This window comes from Kryptolebias marmoratus, linkage group LG9, assembly GCF_001649575.2.
Source record: "Kryptolebias marmoratus isolate JLee-2015 linkage group LG9, ASM164957v2, whole genome shotgun sequence".
Classification (NCBI taxonomy): domain Eukaryota; kingdom Metazoa; phylum Chordata; class Actinopteri; order Cyprinodontiformes; family Rivulidae; genus Kryptolebias; species Kryptolebias marmoratus.
This window is the reverse complement of record NC_051438.1, coordinates 22,119,262-22,127,713: the sequence shown is the minus strand read 5'-3', so window position 1 is coordinate 22,127,713 and position 8,452 is coordinate 22,119,262.

Here is an 8,452-nt window from a genome sequence, read left to right as displayed (position 1 = left end):
TATACTGAGAACATTACAGTTATGTACCAAAGCTGGTTATTTCTGTCTTATTTTCATTGCAACTGAGAAAGTTTAATGTCCACTAGGGTTTTATGTAATCTAGACTAATTCAAGAATGGTTTAAATGGATTAATACCATCTTAAAGAGCAGATAAACTTGGGTACCATCTGCATCAACTAAAACTAGAACTCTGCCATTTATAAATGTTTTGCCTTTAGAAATAATAAAAAAGTAAAAGTCAATCTGTGGTTTGTAAAAGAACAATGAGAACAAACTGTAAACAATGTAGATTTATTATCAGTTTTAGAATTACATCTGAGAATATTCTGTTTTTACAAAAATGCTCATGTGTAGACATCTGTTTATCTGTCACGTTGTTAGTCAGTTAATTTACACAGAAGCTTCATCTTAAATTAGAAAAGCTTTTGACAATAATACACTCAGCTGCATTTAAAGCTGATATGTTTTACATATTTCATGAACAACAATATCAATTGCAAAGAAGGTTTATAAATGTAGATGAATGGTGTTTGATCCGTGTCTTTTTCATCTAAGTTTCTGTCACCTACACTGGGACATGTCAGGTTAGGGTTTAATGAATTTATTTGAAAATTATACAATATAGTCAGATTCTATTTGATATTCTTTGAGGGAAACTCAAGGCATGTTTTGGTGAATTAGTTAAATAAATTGAAAAAAGTTACATTTTTAACTTATTGAACCCTTTCTCAACAAAAGTTTTTAGAGTATATTATGGACCATATAGGCATACAATTGTATTTTAGGCTCCACTGAATTGAAATAGAGGTTCTGCTTTTCTTTTATCTGCTACAATGATGACTCATAGCATTTGGGCTTTATTGATGTTTTTTTAACTCACTTACATGTTCAGCTTGGGTTACTGTGAGTTTAAGCAACTCTGATCTGCTCTTCTGGAACCAAACTCTGTGAATGTCCCATATCAGGGTTCATCACCTGCAACTTCAATGAGTTACACTCAAGGTTTGTAAAACCAGCTTTCTGCGGCAGACTTCTGTAATTTCAACCAAAACTTCACACAAATTCAACCTGAGCAAGATTAAATCAGTCATGTGTACCAGGCCTTTCAAACTTCATGAAGCTTTATTCTAAATGGTTCTCCCCATTTGAACCACAATTATCACACTGGAGAAAATAACAGTGGTAATTAAAAGCGGTAGGTAAAATAAATATCATTATTCACTAGTTTTGGTAGTGAAAAATTAGACCAAAAGTGAAGACTGTGCTTGTATGACATATGTACTTCTTTGTTTCATGACTCCACAGAGAAATAATTTATTGTTGAGCTTTTTGTTTTCTTCCACAACAACTTTAAGCTTCCACAGCAAACCAACAGATAAGCAGCAAATAGTGGAAAAGACAAACTTTACAGCTAGTTGGTGAAGCACTTGTATTTCCCACAGGAGTTGGTAGAGACCAAAAAGAAAAAAACAGATTTAAAAGAAAATATATATTGGTCTCACATATGCCAGGCAGCTTGAAACGAACTGCTTTTCTAACAAGTTCACCATGTCAAATTAAATGGTGATTATGCAGCATCTCAATGGTGCATTTACAACATGTTCCTGCTGTGTAAAAAAATAAAGAAATAAATCTATGACTGCAGATTTAACTTATTCATATTAGTGAGGTTCTAGTCAAACAAAATTAAAGTAGCTACTTTTCAGAGACAGGCAGGCAAACGGTTTGTAGCTTAGATCAAAGAAGAAAAACAGGCAGACCTCATAGATAACTTAGACATACTTCAGAAACCTTTCAGCATAAGAAAATACATCCTTGTAAAGTCTCAAAATATTACAGATAGGTTCTATTTGCTAATTACTGAAATGGACCAAAAAGACTAAATAAAATATATGTGTATGTATTAAAGGATGTCTTTACATGTTTTTATCTTTACACTCTGTAATTACAACACATCATTTAAACCCTGTCGCTGCTTTTTACAAGGATTTCCCAACCAACTAGCAGACATGACTGATTCAATTACAAGTCAGAGAAGACTGAAAGCTGACTTTGTTCTTGTAAATCAATAACTGCATTTAGGGAGGAATTAAAATTTATTGAAAGCAGTGACAGGATGTGTTGTCACTGCTTTTCATGCAGCAGCAGAAAAAGAGCTTAAGTGGCCGGGCAAACAAATCATCTCAGCAAATACATACTTCAAATAATCAGCAAGAACATGTTCAGCAGTTAAGAAGATGTAGCCTGATAAAACAGGCAAGCAAAGTCAGAAAAAAATATTTTTAAGTTACATAATTTGATGTTGAGCCCTTGATGGAGTTGGGTGCAAATATCTATAAGATGTGTATCCAAAAATGATCCTCATCCATCGTAATATGTTCTTTATCCAATTAAATTACAGTGTATTTGATTACTAGCTTAACTTTACAAAACTGTGTTGTCTCGTTTAAATGTTTCTGTGCAAAATGTAGTTCTTGTTTGGCCTCAATAACCCAAACTTTAAACAACAGACCTATTTTGCTGCAGACCTTTTGATTTGAAATAATAGGACAGCCAGCAAGGGCTGCATTCCATTTATGCAGTTGTGCCAACAGATTTTTCTAAATAAAATGCAGCCCTCATTATTTACACTAGTGCTTGAACTAATCTTTAAAGTCATGTTATGTCTGCTGGAACAGAGGTCTACAGCACCTTTACACAGCCATTAAAAAAACAACCAATGGGGAAGTGCTTTTTTTCTTCTCGGTAGAAAAAAATGAATAAGGTCCAAGCAATTTGAGTTGCTTGGAGCCAGAAGGTCACAAGGTTGACTTATGGTTGGGGCCCTTCTACATGGTGGTTGCATGTTCTCCGCATGTATTTTTGGAAAATAAAAAAAATTTAATTATAAATATTGAGGCATTGACTTCTTAGTTTTACTTAACTTTTACCATTTCATGTATAATACTTCTTTGTGAAGTTTTTTATTTGCTTTTTAATACTGTGTCAAGTATGTTATATCTTTATATTTTATAAATGAACAGATTCTGCTTGGAACTGATGAAGGTAAATAGTTTGATAATCTTTAAAAAATATATACTACAAGGTATAAAAAGTAAAATATTAACAAAAGGTATAGCATTATAATCAAGTAAAGGAATCCAGTTACATCCCACCATCCTCCAATTGTTTCACATAATTCATTATTATAAAGATATTTTTAAAATTATATAAACCTTTCTTCATTTAGTGCTAAAAATACTGATAATGACTTTTTTATGTAAATGCTTTCTTATCCATTTTCTAAAATGCTTATTTTAAATGGATTTCCTTATGTTTTATTTAAGTGGAACAAACGTGGCATTATTATGACAACCACACATTATTTGGACAAAACGTTGGACAGCCAACATCATTTTGTCTTCTGCAAATAAAGCAATTTTTTTCTTTTGTCACCGAGTGCAGCCTCTCCTCCGTCAGCATTCTCTTTTTACCGCCCACGGGTATTAATCCTGTTCATGTGTGCTTTCATGTTTTAACATTTCTCCAAGTCCACATAGAAATGTCAGATTCGTGAAGCACACCTACAATACACTTGTCACTGGAGGAGGATTCAACAGTCACAATATTATTACTTAAAATATCTTGCAGACTGAATATAGGCCTCTTGCTAATTCTCTTAAACAAATGGTTTTTGTAGGAAATTTTGTAGTTAAATTTAGAGCATAAAGGATATGACAGGTTTTCAACTCATTACCTTGAATTTCTTGCTTTCTTGATCTAAGATGATTTTATGGACGTGATTTTGTCCTCGAACTTGAAACAAAATCTGCTGAAAACTGTGTACAAACTTCATCTTGAAAGATAGTCAGGCAATTATTTTAAAAATGAAAAACCTCACAGCAGCTGGTATTTTTATGTCGACATATAAATGATGTAAGGTCAGTCACACAAAAGCTTCACTGTGATGATACGTGCAGTCATTATCACATAGTTAGTGGCAGCTTTAGGAGCACATAAAACATGACAGAATGAAAAACATTGGTAGTATTATCTGTCTGCGAAATCCAGAGATGGGATGCATGATTTACTGAAAACTGCACCCACAATATCTGCTCCTGTATCCCCAAAATCCATCAGCTGGATTTTACAGATAAATGAGAGAAACATTTATAAGATTAAGTGAAATGATTAAAGCTGTCACTGTGGTAGTCAGTGTGAATTTAACCTCTGAAAAGACATTGCTTAATGTTTTAGACCAGATAAGTAGCGTTAGCCTTAGACAGCTTAAGAGTTCAGCCCCATGCATGTTATTGGAATTCAGTGTCAAGATGATAGTGGCTGAGTGGGAATATAGGGATACTGTATATCTTATCTGTGGACCTCGGGTGTTAAATGGGCTGCCTATAGGATTATCAGAAGCCTCAGCAGATTTTCATTTCCAAAACATATGTCAAGGCTTAAACCTGGTGTAAACACTACCAGTGGACAGAGTTTATCAGTTTTGGAGCAGGCTTCATATTTACAGCCCCTAAGCGGTAAAGCTGAATATGTCAACTCCACAGGCTTCTCCAATAACTGCACCATCACAGTGGCATGGCTGGAATCGTGGCGATGTTAAAGGGATAGTTCAGATCTTTTAAAGTGCGGTTCTGTGAAACCATTACGAGCAATTAAAATCCTACTTGTTGTAAGTAGCTCTTTAAATAACCTCAGTTGTGAGAATTAAGATTTAATTCTGACCAGACTGATGAGCAAACATCTGGTCCAAGTGAAGCAAAGGCTAAAGTGGATCGCTACCATTCTAAAACAACTCTAATCTCAAAACGTTTATAGCAGTCCATGGAAATACCATTTTTAAAACCTTTACACCTCCAATAAGTTCACATTAGTTGAGTATTTCTCTATAGATATTATGGCATTTCTGTCAAAGGTGTCCTAGTCAGCATCAGAAGTGAAGTGCTGCTATTCACACTAGAAAAAAAGAAGAAAAAGAAACATAAATGGTATGTGCGTAATGTGAAACTGACTACAATGTAAAGCTTTAAAGAATAGTTTTCGCATGAACTGCTATGGTAAATGTCCTGTACTTGTATAGCTCTTTATCTATTCCAAGGACACCAAAGTGCTTACAGTACAATCATTCATTCACACATTCACACAATGATGGCAGTAAGCTACATTGTCGCCATAGTTGCTCTGACCACCACCAGTAGGCAAGGCAGGTGAAGTGTCTTGCCCAAGGAGACAGGCAGAGGGGGGCTCAAACTGGCAACAGGACAAACCCCTACTTCCTGAACCACTGCTGCCTGCTATGAAATGTTTGAGATTAGAGTTGCTTTAAGTCTGCAGCAATCCACTTTGTTCTTGGCCCCAATCAGAACTTAAACTCCGTTTCTCCAGATTGAAGTCATTCAAAGAGCTATCTAGAACAGGATATTAATTGTTCCTAACATTTCCACAGAACCCCACTTCAAAAGATTTGAACTATCCCTTTTAAATGGATTTTTAATATTCTAAGACTAATCTGCTTTGAACAGTTTGGATAAGGTAATTTACATAAATCAAGAATATTGGTGAAAAAAAACAGTCAAAGGTTTTGAAGTCATGAGCCTTTTTATTTAGGTGAGTGGTGCATTTGTGTGCATGCTACATTTCTGCTGTGGGTGAGCTACCATAGCAACTCCCATCTGGTTGCACTTCAGTGAAAGGCTAAAAATTCCTTACACAGCTGTCTACTGGATTTCAAAGATTGCTACTATGTTTCCAATTTTTCACAGGAGGAGTCACCTTAGTAGCATTAAAAAAGCTATTGTGTTTTTTTTTTTTTTCCTTGAAAGGCCATTTACGATTCCACAAATAGTTCCCCTTTTTAAAAAGCAAAGCTTGCTGCCTCTACACTGTACAGTTAATGTTCAGGGAACTTTTAACGATGCTTCAGATAAATTGCACAGCTCTTCAGAACCCATAGTAATACTCTTCTGCTCTGTGCTAACAAATATCTCTTCAGTGTGTAACAAGTCTAACCAGATGTAGAGACACATATGCTGTATTATCTATAGAGAGGCCAACATCTAAACACTGGAAGTATTTTCAAGCAAATTCTGGTTTTAACAACATCACGCCTGACAGTAGATGAGAGCAGAATACGCAGTTACATCATTAGAGCTAAAACTCATGACAGCACGTACAGTCAGGAACTAATGGGATGTCTATGAGACTCTTGAGAATTCATATAAATGTTCATCTAATTACCTGCTTTTTATACAAACTTCCTGACATGGCTATAGCATATTCACTGATATTATTAAAACTGAGCTTCAGCAACATTTGACTTAACAAGCTATACTCTGTTCTGAAATGAGTCTTTAGAAATATTCTACATTAAACTATATTCTTATTACCACTTTTAACTTGCTTTTTAAATTTTTAAATTATGCTGTTTTACATAGTTTTAGTGTTATAGCCTGACAACTGCAATATATTTTGTCATCACTGTGCTATATAAAAGAAATAATCAAAACTGTTTATTGTTATGATGATAAACATTAAAGCCACTGACAGACAGAGTGAATGACACTGATTTTCTATTTACTATGACACCATGATTATTAGTTGGGGAATTGAAGCACGACCCCAACAAAGAAGCAAGTAGATTAGGAACAAAACCCAAACTTTCATACTTAAACCGAGAGGGAAACAAATCCACCAGGACAAGCCAGAAACTTGAGTTACAACAAACAGCACAACCTAAAACCTAACAAGAACTGGTGAGAGGTGATTACTAATTGACAACAGGTGTGTTGATTATCAATGAAATACAGGTGTTATGAAAGAAGCTGGAAACAAGGACTGTGGAGACTACAGATGATGAGACGAATGAGACTACAAAAACAAGACTACAAAAACAAAAAGAAGGCTTAAATAGTTTAAAAAGGCTTAAACTATAATAATAAAGAATAACAAAGAATCAAACAAGAACAGTCTGTGACAGAGAAGTCCAAGGGTTCCCAGTCTTAGTACCACCCACCTCCCACCACACACACACACATTAACTGGATTATCCAGGTCTGTGTGAGGATGACATGCATAAAAACTGTGTTAGACAGAGAGGTGTGCTGCATTAAGAAGTGCTTGCACATTTTATGAAATTACAGGGGGGAAATTGAACTCTCAAAGGAGAGCATCTGTAACGTTATACAAATAGCTGACTGATGCGTTTTCAATTAAAATGGCATATTTTGCAGACACCTTCACTCTCTACAATGAGACCAGTAAACAGATGTAGAACTCTGAATTAAATATAGACGCTGAGATGCTTTTTATACTTAAACTGGAGCTGGAAACATGCCAAACATGTAGCCATACCAATTTTCACTGCAGATGAGACAGTCAGATGGCACTGCCTCTGCATCTTTACTCACCACTGATTTACTGAGTACATGAATATGCTTCTGGAGGAAATTAAGTCTCAATGTACTGATGTCAACATATTTTAAAAGAAACATTAATAGAGGACTTCAACATTTTCAGATTCAAAGTAGTGAAATACATAGGCTTTTATGATGTATGACAGTCAGTGTCACAGATTGTTGCATTCAGACTGACCAAATGCTCAGTTTCAAGTTCTTCTCCCATTCAGCACGATGTATGTGTCATGAAAACAGCATTCAGCAGCTTGGTGACAATGAAAACAGGATGTCACATACATAATACCTGACACTGTATCCTTGGTCAGAGGTATGAAATCTCAAGGTGGCTATTATTTTTTTAAAGGAAAAGTGTGACTGATTGATTTGGAAATGGAGGCTTACTGTATATAGTTTTGGTTTTGCATCTTATTTTGATGTGTGTGTATGTTTCTGCACAGGTTTGTGGGAGGTTGATGGGGGTAGGGGCCACTATAAAAAGAAGTGCTTGAACACTGAGCCAAAGCATCTTCAAAAATAAGTTGTATTCAATGTTTCTGATCAGAAGTAATCATCAACTGTCAAAGTAAAAAAAAAAAAAAAAACTAATAGGGGCATGGACATCCAAGTTTGACATTGTCCATATGGAGCAGGTGAACTCATGAAAAACGCTCCTGTAGCATCCTTATTGTTACAAAGAGGAGGAAGTGTGAATAAATAAGCTCTTTGTTATCAATTGCCTCTTTGGGCCCTAGTTTAAAGTCATAAGGAAAGTGAATAAATTTTACTCCTACAAAATAAAACATAATTTTATGAAGCACAAAAGTCATTAGCCATAACTGATTTCTTTGCCTGAGTTCCATTGTTATTGAGCTCAGTTTACCCTAACCCTGGTCCTTAGGGGAAAATATCTTGCATTTTCCTATCCAACACTGCAGATTCAAAAAAATAAATTACCTCAACAACTTGCCTACTGCTTGCTGCTGTTCTGCAGCCTGCTGATGGCTGCTTTTCAGTGTACTGTTGCTGTCCAGTGGCCCAATGACTGCTACTGTCCAGCGGA